Source organism: Trachypithecus francoisi, unplaced genomic scaffold (assembly GCF_009764315.1).
Source record: "Trachypithecus francoisi isolate TF-2019V2 unplaced genomic scaffold, Tfra_2.0 Contig00157, whole genome shotgun sequence".
Classification (NCBI taxonomy): domain Eukaryota; kingdom Metazoa; phylum Chordata; class Mammalia; order Primates; family Cercopithecidae; genus Trachypithecus; species Trachypithecus francoisi.
In genome coordinates this window covers 26,283-46,121 of record NW_022680494.1, presented here as the reverse complement: position 1 = coordinate 46,121, position 19,839 = coordinate 26,283, and the positions used below count along the sequence as shown (strand labels likewise).

Genomic DNA, 19,839 nt, shown 5'->3' with positions numbered 1-19,839 from the left:
CTGGGTTTCGGGTATCTAAAAATTTTCAAAAAATCACACCATTAGGATATTTTTAAGATCACTCTCTAATTGCACTTAAGAAGATACCTTTGCAAGGAAAATTTTCTTCCTTCCTCCCTCCCTCCCTCCCTCCCTCCGTCCCTCCCTCTTCCTGCTCCATCACACCAGATAACTATAGTGTGCTGTCTTTTCCTCTCCTCCAGTGTTTTTGATAGGAAAAACTGGTCAGGTGCTGATGTATAAAAGAAAAAGACAGATTTAGAGTGAGATCTGATTGTAACAGATCAGATACCTTGTGAAAACAGGTCATTTTTTTCCTCAAACAGTAACTTTCTGAGCTCATAGAATTCCATGACAGTAATCCCACATGCTTCTTAAGTCTGATTTATAGAAAACATGGACTCAGAACACTATAACCACCCAACAGATGCATCTTTACTACACAGATAGAGCTGATTAATCAAGATAGAAGAATTGCAATAAAGAGTTTAATTCCTACAGAGCTGGCATAATACAAATTGGAGTTTTATTATTACCTAAATCAACCTTCCCCAAAATTTGGAGGATTGAGTTTTTCAAGGATAATTTGGAAGTTAGGGGCTAGGGAATGAGTGCTGCTGATTGGTTGGGATGCAATGATGGGGTGTGGAAAACAACCCTGGTACACTACTAAGTTACCCTTTATGTGGGGACACAGAGGTGTTACTGGACCCAGTGGGACCAATCAGTTATCACAAATAAGAAAGCATGAAAAGACATCGCAAAAGGTCAATCTGCACTATTCTTATCACTTGAATAACAACCTATACCTCAAAACCCTGTGACATGAAATTTACCTACATAATAAACCTACAAATGTATCCCCAAACCTAAAATAAAAGTTTTTTAAGGGCCAATTTTAGCTTCTAGTGATTGGTGAATTTGCAGATCTTGTCACCTATGGAATTGTGTCTGGAGCTGGTTCCTTCCGGTGGGTTCATAGTGTCACTGACTTCAAGAATGAATCCACAGACTGTCAAGGTGAGTGTTACAGCTCTTAAAGGTGGTACAGACCCAAGAGTGAGCAGCAGCAGATTTACTGTGACTCAAAAGAACAAAGCTTCTACAGCATGGAAGGGTACTCAAGTGGGTTGCCATTGCTGGCTGGGGTGTCCAGCTTTTATTCCCTTACTTGTGCCCTCCCATATTCCGTTTCTGGCCTATCAGAATGCCCTTTTTTCAATCCTCCCTGAGATTGGCTACTTTTAGGATCCTGCTGATTGGTGCATTTTACAGAGCACTGATTGGTGCGTTTTATAATTTTGCTAGCTACAGAGCACTGATTGGTTTGTTTTACAGTCCTAGCTACAGAGTGCTGATTGGTGCATTTTACAATCCTCTTGTAAGACAGAAAAGTTCTCCAAGTTTCCACTCAACCCAGGAAGTCCACCTGGCTTCCCCTCTCAATCTTCCCTCTAAACCAGACACCCTAACTGCTGTTGGGCATTGGGCAATGACTTATCTACCTAATTCCTGCTGGGTAGGGGCAAAGAAGGGGCCCTGCAGTTGTAATGTGCTTCAAAAGGGGGACTCTCTAGCCCAGTCAAAGGGCCACCAGATCAATTCAGGTGTCCTCAGTAGAAGTTGTGAGTTGAGCTCTTTTGAGATTCCATTTGTAAGACCATCTGTAACTTGATGGCCTCAGTCCTGGAGGAAACAATTTGACAAGTAGGTAAAAATACAGGGCCCAATTGCGAGTAATAGCGAGATGCCTGTCACAGGACCTAGAAAGGGGAGAAACCATGCCACCCAACTTCAGATACTGGTATAAGAGTTTGAGGGGCATTGTCTGATTTCAAAAGCCTTTTCCTGTAAACATCGGTTGGCATCTCATACTATCCCTGACTGATCAGTGTAAAAACAACACACTTCCTGTAAGTAGGTGCACAGTCCTCCTTTCTTAGCAGTGAGGAGATCTAGGTGTCAGCTGTTTTGGAGAATCATGCTGCAAAGGAGTCTACTTGGGATTGCAGTGTAAGGAAAGGTTTTGTTATTTCTTACAAACTGTCTGAGAAATCCTTTGAGAGTGTGTGGTAGTAGGATAATGGAGTAGATAAACTGGCTATTCCAGTTCCTATAGCAGTGGCCATTCCTAATCCTATAAGTAGGGGATTAGTTGCATGGCCCTGTGCTGACAAACTTGAGCTTTGAGGGGCACTGATAGGGTCTGATATCCTGGGGAAATGTCAATACTGGGATTTAGGAAGACTAAGTTCCAGATGCCTGTCCAGGTGGGGAGGCAGATATAGGTTCAAGGTCCACATAAGAAGAATACGCCTTGACTGGGTAGACAGAACTAGTTGTGCATTTTAAAAATGTTTGTGATTTTGTTGTTTTCATTTTCTCATACTCCTAGAGTACTTGCCAAGATAGCTCCAGTGAGTGGTTGTAAAGGAGTGTTGGGAGCAAACTGAGTGGCTCACTGTATTCTAATTTCCTCCCGGATAAAAAATAAATAAATAAATAAATAAAAATTTAAAAAAAACATTTTATATCTACTAGGAACTTTCAAAAGAGTGATTGAAAGAGGGAATGAGAAGGCATTTATTAGTGGTGGGGACACTTCTGCAAGGGGTTCAGGGGTGAATGGTCATACAGGAAGAATGTTTGCCATTACAAAACCCAGACTGTTAGGCGGTTAGGAGGTGATGATTTTTGGAGGCCCTGAGGAGCAGACAAGTAATTCGAATGGTGCTGTATGCGTGAATCAGAAGTTACTATGATCAGTTGGTGGTTGAAGTTGTAGAATATTATTACACGGATGACATTCTATGTGCCTCATAGGCAGGACTGACAACAGGTTATGTTGGATGCATAAAGGGGCTTGGAAAGTTAAGACGGTATTCGTGGTTACCATGTATGGTTTTTTCATTGCTCATGTAATAGGTGAAGGTGGAAATGTAAGAGCTTAAATGCTGGATTGCATGTCCTGTTAGGGTATTCTTGGTAGCTTTGGGATAACCCAAATCTAGGAATTATTTAATGAATTAGGACTTAAACACTTTCTGAGCCTTCTCTGTCTTGCAGGGGAAGGCTTCTATCCAATTTGTAAAGGTATCAGCACAGACCAAAAAGTATTGGAATCCCTTTGACTATGGCATATGGGTGAACTCTAACTGCCAGTCCTGTCTGGGATAGTGCCTTATTTTTCTTCTCCCAGAGGGGACTTACGATGGACCAAGCTATTATTCCTTTGCATAAATCACAGGCTTTTATTACTTGTCAGGTGGTCTGGAGATTTGGTCCTATAAATGGGGATTTGGCCATTTGATGAGTGTTCTCAATACCATATGGAATGTTTGGTGGAGGCTGTTAAGTATTTTCCACTGGCTGGCTTCAGGTATGAGTACCTTTCTGTCTTCTGTCATTAACCACTCCAAGTGGAGAAAACTGTGTCCCCATGAAAGTCCCATTTCTGTTTCAGTGGGGGAATACTGGGACTTAATCTCTTTGAGAGGGTTGTTCCATACCAAGGGTCCTTCCACAAGTACTTCTAAAGGGAGGTTCCATCTGGCAGCAATTTTGACCTCAGCATTTGCCTGACAATTTCTTTCTACCTTTTCTCCTTCATCTTTTTAATGGTTTTGGCAGTGCCAGACTGCCACCTCCATTTTTGCACCATGTGCAGTAACTCCATGATTTCCTTGTGGTATTTACTGGGGGTTCCCCAGAGGTTAGGAACTCCCTTTTTCTTCATATTGCAGTATGGATTTGTAGGATTAGATAAGCATATTTGCTACATGTATACACATTTATTTTTTTTTTTCTTTTCCCATTTCTAAGGCTCAGGAAAGTGCCAGTATTTCTGTTAACTGGTACTGGTCCCTGGGTGAAGAGGCTTACTTTCAAGTACTGTTACATCACTATGGCGTAACCTACCCCTTTGTCTCCCATTATCCACAAGTGAATTCCCTTGCTCTATGTGTTAATTTAAAGTCAGGATTAGCTAAGGGGACTTCTTAGAGATCCTCTTGGGTGACATAGTCTGGGCAACAATTCATTGGCAGTCATGCTCGATTGATTCCCCATCCTATGGGAGAAAAGTGGCAGTGTTGAGGGCTGCACATGTGTGTATTTGAAGCACAGTCGGAAGGAGTATCTAAGCATGTGGTTATCTGATAGCCATAAACTTTCTTTGGCACGTAGTATGCCATTTATATGAGTACTCCAGACAGTGAGAACTTTTCCTTGTATTATTTTGATAGCCTCTGATACTAAAATGGCCACTGCTGCAACTACACGTTAACAGTGAGACCAGTCTTTCTGCAACTACATAAATTTCCTGACTTAGGTATGCCACTGGGTTTGGGGGGTGGGCTCCATGAGTCTGAGTAAGGACTCCAAGAGCTTTTCCCACTCTTTCTGTGATGTGTAAAGATAATTTTGTTGTGTAGGAAGGCTTAAGGCTAGAACTTGCACTAGGGACTGCTTTAAGGTTTTGAAGGCTGTTTCTGCCTCTGGTTTCCATTCTACTAGATAAGTATTTGCTCTCTGGGAGTCCTTGATTAAAGTATAGAGTGGCCTGGCCATCTCGCTGTATCCAAGTACAATATTTGGCAAAAGCTGGTGATCCTAAGGAATACCCACAACTGTTTTAATGTTAGGACAAGGATAAGCCAGTATTGGCTGCAATCATTCTTTGCTGAGGGTTCCTCTGGCTAAGATTAGGCCTGGATATTTGACTTGTAGGCAGAGCTTGGCCTTTGATGAGATGCCTTTTACCCTTGATTAGCTAGAAAGTTAAGAGATCTAGAGTAGACTGGTGGCATGAGGCTTCCAAACTGGTAGCCAAAAGTAAATCATCCACATTCTGAAGGACCAGTGTGCCTGGACTTGAGAAGTGACCTAGATCTTGGGATAGTGCCTGACCAAACAGATGATGGCTATCCCTAAATGCCTGAGGAAAGACCATCCATGTAAGTTGGGATGTGTTGTCTGTGGGATCCTCAAAGTTAAAGAGAACCTGGGGGTTAGAGTGCAGGGGAATGGAGAAGAAGGCATCCTTGAGGTCCAGAACAGTAAACCATTCTTCTTCCTCTGGTATTTGAGAGTATAGAGGTATTTGAGTTGGGTACACCTGGATATAGAGGAATTACTGCCTCATTGATGAGTCTAATATGTTACACTAGTCTTCACTAACCACTTAGTTTTTGTACTCCTAGTATTGGAGTATTGCAGGAGCTCCTGCATATTCTTACTAAGCCTTGAGCTTTTAAATGTCCAACAATTATCCTGTAATTGTTTATGAGCTTCAGGCTTTAAGGGATATTGCCTTTCATAAGGAAAAATGGTGAGGTCTTTTAGCCTGATTTGGACTGGGCTGACATTTTTTGCCCTTCTGAATTGTCCTTACAGTGCCCAAACTTTAGGGTTGATTCCCTCCTCAAGCAGGGGACAACAAATAGGTCACGTGTTCCTCATATTCATATAGACAATAGCTGCAGCTTTGACTAATATGTACCTCCCTAATAAGGGTATTGGACTTTGAGTCATAACAAGGAAAGCATGTGAAAAAAGCAGTCTCCCAGTTACAATTGAGGATGTGGGAGAAATACCTGGTTACAGTCTGTCCTAGCATTCCTTGCATGGTAACAGACCTTCAGGACAACCATATGGGGCAGGAGATTAACACTGAGAAGGCCACACCAGTGTCCAAGAGGAAGTCAATCTGCTGGTCCTCAATGGTTACATGTATCCTGGGCTCAGTGAGGGTGATAAATGAGCTGGCACTTTCCACAGGCACCCTTGATCCTGCTCTTGGATCATCTGGTTGGGGAATGCTGACCCCAAGAACCTTTGTCCTCTGGGACAGTGTGTCTTCAAATGGTTGCCTCAGCATAGCAGACATGGTCAGTGGGGTGGTTTATTTCTTATTGGACAATCCTTTTTAAGGTGCCCTTGCAAATCACACTAGTAATAAGCCCTACCAGGTGACTTACCTGTTCCATTTTCTGTCCTCTCTGAACCACCAAGGTTTGTTTGTCTGAGGGCCATGACTAAAGCTGTGGCCTTTCTCTGATCTCACTTTTCCTTTTGGGACTGTTCCTCTTGTTCCCTATTATAGAACACCAAGGTTGCCAGGTTTAATAATGCCTCCAGATTTTGTTCAGGCCCTAGTGCTCACTTTTGGAGCTTTCTCCTGATATCTGCAGCTGATTTGGTAATAAACTTATGTTTTAGGATTAATTGACCCTCAAGGGAGTTGGGTGACAGGTAAATGTATTTCTTAAGGCCTGTTGTAGCTGCTCAAGGAAGCAGTAGAAATTTTTTCTTTTCCCTGAGTTATGGTGTACATCAGTTAATTCTTGGTCTTTTTCCAAATTCTCCTTAGTCCTTCTAGAACACAGGTCGACAGATGTTTGCGACTTCCATTCCCATGATCTGAGTCTAGATCCCAGTGGGGATCCATACGGGATATGGCTTCTGACCAGTAGGGAATTAGTCGCTTGCTTCACCTGTCATTCTATCATTTACTTGACTAAGATATTAAGTTTCTCCAGACTCTCGGGCTGCAGCTAAAGCTGTACTCTTTACATTAAAGGCCAGGGTTTGATCTAACAATAGCGTGATATCTTTCCAAGTGATGTCAAAGGTTTGCCCTAAGATGTCTCTGTAGGACATATATTTACCTATTAGGGTTATCTGAGAAATTCCCAAGGTCTACCTTGATCTGCTTTAAATTGGAGAGTGGGAAGCAGACATGTACTTGTGTTGGGTCAAATTCCCCTCACCCTACAGCTTGAAGGGGACATAGCTGATAGCCCGGGGGTGTTTATGGTCCCTTGGAGATTTCTTTGCTTATTCCCCTTCTGGGTGGGGGAGATTAGAGGAAACTTATTATTGATAGGAAAGAGAGCTGCACAGATGGTAGGATATGAAGGTAAGCTGAGAAGTCCTCCTGTGGAATGCAAATTTCAAGCTTTCACTGTTGTGGATTATCCTTCAATGAAAATAAAGCTTGGACATAAGATATTGCACTCCATTTGCCTTCCCTCTTTCAGAAAAGGGCAAACTTCAGGATAGTATTCTAATTTATACTTCCCTCAGGTGGGCATTTTTCCCCATCAGAGAGAGAATATTGAGGCCAAGCCATAGTGCAGAAAAAAAAATAAGCTACTTCTTTTTCAGGGTTTGCAGATCAAATTGTCCCCAATGGCTTAGGATGCATTGCAAGGTTGAACTTGTTGATGCCTGAGTGATTCACATCTGAAAAAAAAAAAAAATGTAGTTTCAGTTTGCTTTTTTTTCCTTGCCCAAGAACTTGCAACAGTCCCTGGACTCTGATGTTCAGAATAGCTGCGCTCACCAAAGCAACAGCAGAAACACTAGTTTTCCTCCTAGACCACAAGGAAGACAGATGAAGGTCAGATTTAGTTTTCCTTACCAACACATTCTTGAAAATTTGCACCCTTGCCTTTTTTCTTAGACCACAAATAGCACTGAGAAAAATCAGATTTAGTGACCTTTACCAATGCACTATTGAAAATCTGTTAGAGTTCTAAGCATTATATTCTTACTATTGGGACCTTATCCTTGTCCTATAAAGATGATATGCCTCAAAATGGAGTGGTGGGCCATACTCTGAAGGAGGGAAGAGATCTCCAGGTTTGGAAGAGTGATGCCTTTTATCCTCACAACTCATCATATGAATAGGAAGGATATAATTTCTAGCTTCAGGAATTGTCTTTGTTAGGTCTACTAGTCTGAGGAGGGATGCTAAAATTCCAGATAGTCCTCCCAACACAGCTTCAGGTGAAAATTATGTCTTTCTGATAGGTGAGCCTGGGTGCCTAAAGAAGGAACAGAATCCCAAAATTCATACTAGAAATCATTTGCAGGAGAAATTAGAAGATCACCAGAGACAGGGAGTGTTTTTTAGAAACAGTGCTGCCATCACAGAAGAGAGGCAGGAGGAAGGTTTGTCTTACAGGAGTTAGGACCCAGGAGACTAGGGTCAGGATAGATAGGATAGATGGGTGAGTCTCACTTGGGCATCATAACTTGGAGAGTTCTGCTTATGGCTGCAGGGTCAACTAACTTATTGGCAAGACCCTGAAGCTGAATGACTTTCCTCCCTGTCAACTCTTGGCTCAGCCCAGATGGAGGAAAAGTGGAAGCTGGTTCCAGGCAAACCAAGGCTCCAATTCCAAGGTTTGGGGGTTGTTAGAGAGCCCTTTCCCAGAAAAACCTGACACCTGTGTCTTTGGTCCAGCAGTTGCACTAGTGGCTTTTAACTGGTTGACAGGTGCCCGGTATTTAGTCCCCAAATTCTATGAAAAAATAGGATAGAATAGAAGCAAAAGGGGTCCAATGATACCACATTTCAATACCCTGGGCGAGCCCCTAGATATGCCCAGAGTTGGTTCCTGTGAGTGGGTTGGTGGTCTCGCTGACTTCAAGAATGAAGCCACAAACCTTCACCATGAGTGTTGCAGCTCTTAAAGGTGACATGAACCCAAAGGATGAGCAACAGCAAGATTTATTGTATAAGCAAAAACAAGATTTGTGTAAAGAGTGAAAGAGTAAAGCTTCTACAGAATGGAAGGGGATCCTAGTGCATTGCTGCTGCTGGCTGAGTTGGCCAACTTTTATTTTCTTATTTGTCCCATCCCATGTTCTGTGTCTGTCTTATCAGAATGCCCTTTTTGCAATCCTCCTTGTGATTGAATACTTTTAAGTTCCTGCTGTTTGGTGCATTTTACAGAGCGCAGATTTGTGCATTTCACAGAGTGCCATTTGGTGCACTTTACAATCCTCTTGTTAGCTACAGATTGCTGATTGGTGTGTTTGTACAGATTACTGATTGGAGTATTTTACAATCTACTTACTAACTACAGTGTACTGATTGGTGCATTTTACAAACCTAGCTACACAGTGTTTACTGGTGTGTTTTACAATTCCGTTTTAAGATAGAAAAGTTCTCCAAGTCCGCACTCGACCCAGGATGTCCATCTGGCTTCACCTATCAGAATAATGGCTGGTAATCATTTAACTAAGCCAATATCTTAGCAGAATTTACACCCCTCTTATTTTTCTAGCCTGCTGAACTTTCATTAGTTTTACAAAGGTGGTTTAGTTTAAGAAGGGCTATGATCATTTGAACTATAAGTTCAATTTATACCAAAGTTAACTTGGTCTATGCTCAGCAATGATCATATGTAGTAAGCTGGTGAAAGGCACGATGGTGTTGGTTAGGTCAGATCTCTTTCACTGTTATAATTTTCTCACAGTTGCACATTTTGCAAAGGTGGTGTCAAGTTGAAAGGAGTATACTCTTGTAAAAAGCATAAAATAGTTTTATTCATTCTGTCCCTGAAACAGGTACTCCCACTTGTTGATAGTTTAAATTTAAAAAGAAAAATCATAATCCCTGGATGTTGTGGTAAATGAAAATTCCAATGCAGAAACTATGGAAACACCAGCTTCAAAACATCACATTCATTTGTTAAACTTCAGAGATGCAAGCATTTCCATTTCACTGTCAGCTTATAGAATATATAGAAGAAATTCTGAACGTCAAAGATCAATTCATCCAGTACGATTCTGTTTGAAGAACTAAGATTTTTGAATGCAAGGGATATTCATGGCCTATTGTTGGAAAGGTTACAACATGCTTGTTTTGCTTGGGAGGAAGGGGTTGTGGTGGAAGAAAGGCCAGTGATTCACTGTATGTTGAAATTCTTCGTGATCCTCTGCAGAAATGAAATAAGGCCATAGATCATTCTGTAGAATTGAGAAAGAGAAAACAGTGAGTTAAGAAAAGATGTGCTGAAGACAGAATCATTCTGTTAAAAAATTACTCATGCCTTAAGAATTAATTACCTCTCTCTTTAATAGGGGAAGAATGCATGGCCCTGTAGTATTATAGGGCACCCACACAGGCATTATTCATCATTGTAACATGTACCCTGAATGAAACGATTTTTTTCTTCCAAGCAGAGCCCGATGCTGTTTATAAACAAACTGAGTCAAAGATTTAGTGATGGTGACAGGTGTTGCAGAACATTTTTGGCATGAAGCACTTATTAGTATTCACTAATTAAATGGTGGGGGGCTTGGGTAATGTCTGACGGTACCCACTAATCATAGCTAATCTCACATCAAGTTTCTCTGAACTTTAAAGAAATCATATTGGTAGGATGTGTTTTAAGTATCCAACCTCACAGTTGCAATGCTGCCTCTCTTTGAAAGTTGCAGGCAATAGTGACTCCCGATTCAGGCTTGGAATTTATTGTCATCGTACAAAAAAAAAATCCTGTGACTTTCTTTAGGCCTGGCCATTGCCTGCTTTCCAGCTCAGAGCATTTTCCCGCAGTTGTTCTAATGCAAGAACAACCTAATGGAAAACCTAATGCAAGAAAAGCTAGTTAATTCTACAGGTATTCAGCCTCACCGTCTACTCTTTTTGTTTTAAAAGTAGAAGCCAACATTCAGTGCCTCATTGGACTGCTGTCAATTTTGGTTAGGAATATGCTTTTAAGGAGTTGGTTTGGATTTATGTTATTTTAGGGCTTAAAGCAGTTGGTCATCATACAAACAAGCCCTTCCCTTATGTGACATTGTTGTTCATAAAAGGCATCAAACTTTGCTCAGGAGAAAGGCTCATCTAAGGACATGAAATTGGTAAAACAACAATAACAACAACAACAACAACAAAAGCCTTCCCCAAATACTCAACAATAATATTTGTCCCTTAAACATATACTTTTTTTCGAAGATCCATGTCATTAACTCATTTCAAGGGATATTGAGTACGTAATTTATTGTAGGAGTCGGTTATTGTTGTTGTTGTTGTTGTTTTATTTAAATGTGCACAGAAATGGTACCTTGAACATAGTAAAATTTACAATGACTTCTGGGATTGCTTCATGTTATTATTATTTTAGATTCATTTTGTCTTGTATTAGCCACATATAAACTCAAAGATGACATATTATCATAATGTCAACCTAAAAAAAATTGCTTATGTAATTATTGCTGCCACAAAAATTTTTCTCCATTTTTTTCTCCAATTTCCTGCAATTTCCCTAATATTTTGCATTCATTTTGCCTTCTACATTAGCCATACATACCTAAAGATGACACAGTATCATAATGTCAACCTGAACAATAACTATTATCTGTGTAATTATTTCTGCCACAAAACCTTTTCTCCAGTTTTTCCTCTAATTTGTGAGGGTGAGTGTTGTGGAGAGAGAGAATGAAGAAGACAAGCTATGAGATAACCTTTCAAATAGTGGGGATATGTATGCATTTTTTTTTTTTTTTTTTGACCAACAAAAATGTTCTGTGTTCTTCTGTAGGGTTTTTAAGTACTGGTGACCAGGCAGCAAAAGGCAACTATGGGCTCTTGGATCAGATTCAAGCACTGCGGTGGATTGAGGAGAATGTGGGAGCCTTTGGCGGGGACCCCAAGAGAGTGACCATCTTTGGCTCGGGGGCTGGGGCCTCCTGTGTCAGCCTGTTGACACTGTCCCACTACTCAGAAGGTAATAATGGTATCCCTGGGGTGGGTGGGCAAATGCCCTGAACCAATAAATGAATAGTCAGAGTTCATATGTGAAATGCATGTCCAAGTTGCTAGAAGTCACCCTGGAAATTGCTACGGAAAATGCCTTAAAGATAAAATGAACCCATCTTCATGTCTTTTAACTCAGTTTTTTTTTTTTTTTTTTTTTTTTTTTTTTCCATTTGCTCTCTCACTCAGGAGGGAGTGCAGTGGCATGATCATAGCTCATTGCAGCCTCTAACTCCTGATCTTAAGAATTTTCCCATCTCAATCTGCTGAATACCTGGGACTAATGATTAAATTTTTATTTTTATTTTTATAGAGAAGTGGTCTTGCTATGTTTGCTCAGTCTGGTCTCAAACTCCTGGCCTCAAGTGATCCTCCTCACTTGGCCTCCGAAACTGCTGAGATGACAGAATTGAGCCACCATGCTTGCTCAGCAACATTCCTAATTTAAATGTGTGACAATTAGGTGTCAGTTATAATGATTGGAACAAAATAACTGCTTTAGAAGGGTGGACACTTTTGTTTCTTTTGACATTCTCATTGTATTTGACCATTTGAAATTTTATTAACTTCTAGCTACAATTTGGTAAGAGTAATATGGAAGATAGACAGTATGTCAATAAGGAAGGGAAATAGTATGTCAATATTGTAGATTTATAGATTTTGTAATCAGCTGAGCTTTCAGCCAAATGTTTTTATTAAGTCATTTCTCTAATTCACATTCATTCTTAAATCTTCTGGAAACATTGAGAACCTGGCTGGTGCTTTAGTAGAGAAGTAGATTCTACCCACAGGTATAGTGTCTCTCTCCCTGACTCTGTCCACCTCCCTCTCTCACTCTTCCCCTTTCACTCTCCTATTTCACTCTCTCTTCCTGTCTCTCCCTGTGTTCTCTCATTCTCTCCCTATCCCTCTGTCTCTTTTCCTTTGTCTCTCCCCCTTCCTCTCTCCCGTCCTCCCACTGTTTCTCCCCCATCTGCCTCTCCCTCACACTATCCCCTCACCTTTTTCTACCTTTCTGCCCTTCTCTCTCTTTCTCTCCCTCCGTCTCTGGTTCCCCACTCTCTTCCTCACTGTCTCTCTTCCTCTCTTCCTTCTCCCACACTCCATCTCTCTTTCTTTCTTTCCTCTGTCTCCCTCTTTCTCTCTCTCTCTCTCTCTCTCTCTCTCTCTCTCTCCCTTTCTTCCTCTCCTGCAAATATAACTTTCAGCAAAGTACCTTCTTACTTGTCAGTTCAGCATGAGGCACTTGGAAGTGTTCACAGTTTGCTTTATCTCTCTCTCACACTCACTTTTAGGAAGAACCTCCTTGCTGGGGCAGTCGGCATGAGTTCCTCTACTTGTCCCCATGGGAGCTCCAAACCCTCGGTGGGGCCCTGCTAATAACCTGGAAAAAACTGCTGTTGGCGAAACAGAGAAAGTGGAAATCACAGAGACACATGCACATCATATTACATCAACCAGACCTGCACTTGGACATGGTAGTTAGCATAGGCAACCATACCCAACCAGATGTGCACTTGGGCCTCTAAGTAGTAGTTGCTTATGCTGCCTAACTGGTGGTCAGGATAGACAGTCACACCCCTGAGCCCTGCCAGAGTGCCTGAGGCTCATTCAGTGTGATTGCCTGCTGTCCATACATGAGGCAGGCTCTCTGCAGTATCAGATGAGACTTCAAAGAGCAGTCTGCAGGAATTTGAGGCAATTGGTTCTTGAAGCCAGATCACAAATTCTTGGCTGTGGCCTAAAAGGAGGAAGCAGGAAAGTCTGCAGAACAGATCCAGTCCTCTGTTACTGGCCAGGTACAAATGAATATTCACAATAGCCATCTCAGTCATCAACACAGCATTGTAATTTCTTATGTGTCATTGGTTGTCTTCAGAATGGCACCACACTGACTGGACTATTTATATCTGAAGTACTCAAAATCTTAATGGATTTTTTTTTTTTTTTTGAGGCGGAGTCCCGCTCTGTCGCCCGGACTGGAGTGCAGTGGCCGGATCTCAGCTCACTGCAAGCTCCGCCTCCCGGGTTTATGCCATTCTCCTGCTTCAGCCTCCCGAGTAGCTGAGACTACAGGCTCCCGCCATCTTCGCCCGGCTAGTTTTTTGTATTTTTTAGTAGAGACGGGGTTTCACCGTGTTAGCCAGGATGGTCTCAATCTCCTGACCTCGTGATCCGCCCGTCTCGGCCTCCCAAAGTGCTGGGATTACAGGCTTGAGCCACCGCGCCCGGCCTTTTTTTTTTTTTTTTTAAAGAAGGAGTCTCACTCTGTCACTCAGGCAGGAGTGTAGTGGAATGATCTCAGCTCACCACAACCTCTGTCTTCCAGTTTCAAAGCGATTCTTCCGCCTCAACTTCCTGAGTAGCTGGGATTACAGGTGCCCATCACCATACCCAGCTAATTTTTGTATTTTTTAGTAGAGACGGTGTTTTACCATATTGGCCAGGTTGGTCTTAAACTTCCTGAAATTAAGTGATCTGCGTGTTTCAGCCTCTGGAACTGTTATTTATTCAAGTTATCAGCTGAGTAAGGTGGCTCATGCCTGTTATTCCAACAGTTTAGGAGACTGAGTGGGAAGTATGGCTTGAGCCCAGGAGTTTGCGACCAGCCTGGGCAACATAGTGGGACCACATTTATATAAAAATCAATAACAACCACTTGGGGCTGGTGGTGCATGCCTGTGGTCTCAGTTGCTTGGGAGGTTGAGGAGGGAGGATCACGTGAGCCAGAGAGGTTGAGGCTGCAGTGAGCTCTGATGGTGTCTCTACCCTCCCACCTAAGTGGCAAAGAGAGACCCTGTCTAAACATAGATAAGTAAAATTTAAAAATACCCTTCTTTCAAGTAACTGGAGGACTTTCTTCACTTTCTGCACCTTCTGAACAAATTTCTAGATCACTATGCTCCTCAGTGTCTTCTTTAGCAAGATAGATCAGATGAGGATTTCCTAAAATCCTCCAAACTCTGAATTCTTGAGTTCATAGTTGATACTGTTTTGCCCAGAAGACCAAAAAACCTTTTACCTCAAACTAGTGCTAATACCAGGAAAGAGGAAGGGCTCATATTTGCACTAACTTTATTTTAAAAACAGGAACAGTGAATAATCTGATGAACCATTTGGCATAGAGATTTCTATGGCATTTTTGAAAATACATAGATATTCACATTTATCAGTTGATATGACAGTTGTAGACTTAGAAAGCAGTCAGAACCAAATTCAGGAGTAACGAAACACATATAAGACACATTAGTTAGAGGAAAATAGTAATTATTTAAGTCAACAGGTTAGAAGTTATTATTTGCTGCAGAAAAACCTTTGTGCTGGTCATTTCTGCGAGGCAGTGCTTCTAAGCAGCCCATCAGTATCGTCAAGAATTATGAAAAATATGAGTCCAGCACTGTGACTCCTACCTATCATCCTAGTACTTTGGGAGGCTGAAGTGTGAGGATTGCTTGAGTCCAGGAATTCAAGACCAGCCTGGGCAACAAAGTGAAACCTCATCTATACAAAACATTACAAAAATTAGCCAGGTATGGCAGTGCACACCTGTAATCCCAGCTACTTGGGAGGTTGAGATGGGAGGATCAGTTGGACCTGGATGGCAGAAGCTGCAGCAAGCCAAGATCATGCCACTTCATTCCAGTCTGGATAGCAGAGATACACCCTATCTGAAATAAAGATAAAGATAAAAGTACCCAAATTGTTGGCCTTAGGAATTCTAGTCTAATGAAGACAAAGAATATGTGGGAAGAGATAGTTTTATGAAGGTATTCACCCCAGTATTATTACCATAGCAAAGAATGAAATGAAATACAAGATGAAAAGAAGAGGAAAGTTATGAGAAACCATATGCATTAACTTAAAAGAATAATAACTTACCTAAGATATTCAACAAGTGGAAAAACACAGTATAGACAGCTATATAAATATCGGGCTCAGCTATTCAAAACAATGTTTGAATGGGAGAGAATGATGTAAGAAAGAATAAGTTAATTCCTAACATACGCGTTATGCTAATGTGAGTTGTGCTTTAATGTGTGACTTATGGGTGATTTTTTTCATTATCTAAGATTTTTGGTCTCATCAGGAGTTATATTACTTCCCTAACTTACAAATAACTGTTTTATATATGTTACATATATATACACATATATGTATTATATATGTTACATGTATATATATGCTGCTACCTAAATTATTGCCAGTAGTTATAAGAAGGGTGGGAAAGGAATATGTCAGAGCATTTGTCTAATTCTGAACGTTTTAACTAATGAAAGTATCCAACAGATTACATATTTGCATTCTTTCTTTTGGATATTTTAAAATAATCTTCAGAGCCAAGTACTCGAGTCAAAACTTGCACATTTCTGACAGAAATGTCCCCAAGATGGCCTTGATGACATAACGGTTAAAGCCATATTGGTTTTCAAGTTGCAGTCTTGTGTGTCATCTTTGGGCAATCCTTCAGTCTTTAAAATCACGTCTTCCTGATGACAATCATATTTTCCTCATATTTGATTGCTTCCATGACATTAAAAATTGACAGGGTATCTGGACTTACAGCTGAATGCTTTATTCTTTAGTGCCTGACTCAGTCTGGGATTCACAGAAATGGCAGGAAGTGACTGTAGATGGAATGCTGTGATTTTTACAGCCTGCCATCTCTTGTCCTGTAATGATTAAAAATACAGATTTTATACTTCTGGACATTCATGTAGTAGACTGAGCTGATGGAGAATGTTAAGCTATATAGAATTTTACTCCTAAAATTGCCCATGCTTTTTCAAGTTTCTCACCAAGTGGACCATTTTTCAAATGTGGCAAAAAAAGTAAAAAAATAAAAAAAAAACAAACAAAAAAACACATCTCTGAGTTTCTAGTGGATACAGTCTTGAAGAAAATAACGTAAAAAAAACTTGTTATTTGGGTACCCAGTTGAGTGATAGGCATAGCTAAGCTAATGCATTTATTTTAATTCCCAAACATTAATATCTTCATTAGACTCAGGGTGGAAATGCATTCCTAAATTAGGACTCTGAAATTCATTCAACTGGATTTATTTTTTCTCATAATGAAGAGACACCTGGATTTGTTGTGAAACAAGGGAGGCTTTGACCTTTTACTAGTTAAGGCCTGTTTGTTTGTTTGTTCTTCCGTCAGAAATGGGAATGCAGTTGCTGTTGAGTTTTTATATATGGCACCCGGAGGCAAGGAAGCAAAAAGGACACTAAATTGTGGAAGAAAACAAGAAATCACATGTGTTTTACCAGTGCAGGGAAAAGCCTCAATGTGGTTTCATTTCCTTAAACTTGTGTGTGTGTGTGTGTGTATGTCTGTGAGCATGTGTGTAGAATATCATTCCCAAAAATGAATGTTCAGAGGGAGGGAATCCAAATGAAAATGGGTAAAAGGTCCCCTGACAGAGTTGAATGCTACTGGTCCAGAAATTCACATGCTGAGAGACAATCACAGCCTTCATTGCTCAGTAAAAGCTGTGTTTCTGTCCTGCGGGTTTTAATTTGCATGTCCACAATTTTGCACCTGCAGGTCTCTTCCAGAAGGCCATCATTCAGAGCGGTACCGCCCTGTCCAGCTGGGCAGTGAACTACCAGCCGGCCAAGTACACTCGGATATTGGCAGACAAGGTCGGCTGCAACATGCTGGACACCATGGACATGGTAGAATGCCTGCGGAACAAGAACTACAAGGAGCTCATCCAGCAGACCATCACCCCAGCCACCTACCACATAGCCTTCGGGCCCGTGATTGACGGCGACGTCATCCCAGACGACCCCCAGATCCTGATGGAGCAAGGCGAGTTCCTCAACTACGACATCATGCTGGGCGTCAACCAAGGGGAAGGCTTGAAGTTTGTGGATGGCATCGTGGATAACGAGGACGGTGTGACGCCCAACGACTTTGACTTCTCCGTGTCCAACTTCGTGGACAACCTTTACGGCTATCCTGAAGGGAAAGACACTTTGCGCGAGACTATCAAGTTCATGTACACAGACTGGGCCGATAAGGAAAATCCGGAGACGCGGCGGAAAACGCTGGTGGCTCTCTTCACTGACCACCAGTGGGTGGCCCCCGCCGTGGCCACCGCCGACCTGCACGCGCAGTACGGCTCCCCCACCTACTTCTATGCCTTCTATCATCACTGCCAAAGCGAAATGAAGCCCAGCTGGGCGGATTCGGCCCATGGCGATGAGGTCCCCTACGTCTTTGGCATCCCCATGGTCGGTCCCACCGAGCTCTTCAGTTGTAATTTCTCCAAGAATGACATCATGCTCAGCGCCGTGATCATGACCTACTGGACAAACTTCGCCAAAACTGGGTACGTTCTTCCTCCTGTTGTGGTATCACCGTCCTCTTCGCTTGTTTGGGTCCTCAGTGTAAGTGTTCCTTCTACCGGCATGTGCAGGAGCACACATGCATACACACACATACACATGTGTGCACACATATACACATACAGACACACAGTTATATACACAGCAATAACAAGGAGAGTCTTCCCCAGCATCTGTGAGAACTTAAATTTTCTTTATTACCAAAGTGTTTTAGGAGTAAAACACTTTAGTGTCAAACCAGATTTTCACTAGATTCTAATTGCCCATTAGAAATTCTAGAGTTCCTACTTGCAGGTGCAGGACTTACACATACATAATGGTTCTGTTAACAGCTGATCAAACAGTTTTGTTTTTGTTCTTATTGTTGTTGAAGAGACACAGTCCCGCTCTGTTGCCCAGGTTAGTGTGCAGTGGTACAACCCTAGCACACTACAGCCTTGATCTCCTAGGCAAAAGCCATTCTCCTGCCACAGCCTCCTGAGTAGCTGGGAGTACAAGTGACTACCTTGCCTGGCTAATGTTTATTTTTTTATTTGTTTCATAGAGACAAAGTCTCACTCTGTTGTCTACGCTGGAGTGCAATGGTGCAAGCATAGCTCACTGTGGCTTAGAACTCATGGATTTATTTGCTCCTCCCATCTCAACATTTCAAGCAGCTGAGACTGCAGACATGAACCACCACGCCTTTACATGGATTTTTGTAGAGACAGGGTTTCCTATGTTGCCCAAGCTGTTCTGAAACTCCTGGTCTCAATGGATCCTCCCTCCTCATCCTTCTCAATAGGTGGGACTACAGGTGAATGCCACCATACCCAGCTAATTTAAAAATTTATTTTGTTAGAGACAGGATTTTGCTATGTCACCTGAGCTACCACTTGGGGAATTGCTTAGATTGCCTGGCCATAGGAATACAAACAATTGTCATAATATTTATAGGGAAATGTAAACATATATTCCTACATGTATTAACATATATAGAGAAAAAGAACTATTCTCATATGTATAATATATACATTTATATAATTTGCATTTGTATATTGACATACATGTAAATACCAGTATATTTGTGTGTAGCATATACAAATACTAATATATATATTATATATGCATATGCAATATACATAATATATATACAAATACAAATACAAATACAAATATGTATATACATATACAAGTACAAATATATGTACATATACATATATATTTGTATTTCCTTTGCCATATAGCTAGAGAGAGAGCACAAAGGAAAATATATGATATTTGTATTATATTGTTATATGGCACGCATATATAAACACACACACATATGTCACAGGAAAGCTCATTTATTGGTCTAAATATAGTATAAAATATAAAATATACAAAAAATGTACATTCAACAGAGTCTGCCAATATTGTACCGAGCGGATTCTCTGCAAAGAACCAAAAGCATCCTAAATAGCTACAAATATTGTGGCATCTTTTCATTTTCTCTTGTCTAATAATATAACTATGGAAATCAATGGGGTATCATTCTGTTCTACTTGTGTGTACCACTGTCATCCACCCTGAGTTTCTGTAAAGTGAATGAAAGAGAAAGATGTGCATGTCACTCAGGGAGAGTAAATCTTCCCATGCGGAGTGAGGCTCTCAGACTGCCGTGACCCTGACATGCATGAGCTATGCACAGTAATTCTGAGAAGATCAGATGACAGGGTTTCTTTTTTTTTTTTTTTCTTTTTTTTTTTTTTTTTTGGCAAATGTATAGCATGTTAGCATGTCTTTGAAGTGGAAAATGTATCATCTGGATACCAACTTTCAAAATCAGACTCTGTAGATTTGGTTAGAGATTGGCTACCAGGAGAAGAACAGAGGAGGGGCCAATATTTGATGGAGATGCTTGTCTATCGTTGAAAGATTCTTTCCTGTGTGAAGAAATGACTGAAATCA

General features: G+C 41.2%; 1 pseudogene across 1 annotated transcript in view; it reads left to right on the top strand.

The window, feature by feature from the left end:
* LOC117069948 overlaps positions 1 to 19,839 on the top strand; it is a 273,317-nt pseudogene that overhangs the window by 243,439 nt on the left and 10,039 nt on the right. Inside the window, exons 4-5 of the transcript XR_004431739.1 lie at positions 11,343 to 11,528; positions 17,105 to 17,894. The product of XR_004431739.1 is annotated as a neuroligin-4, X-linked-like (transcript). The remainder of the gene's footprint in view (positions 1 to 11,342; positions 11,529 to 17,104; positions 17,895 to 19,839) is intronic.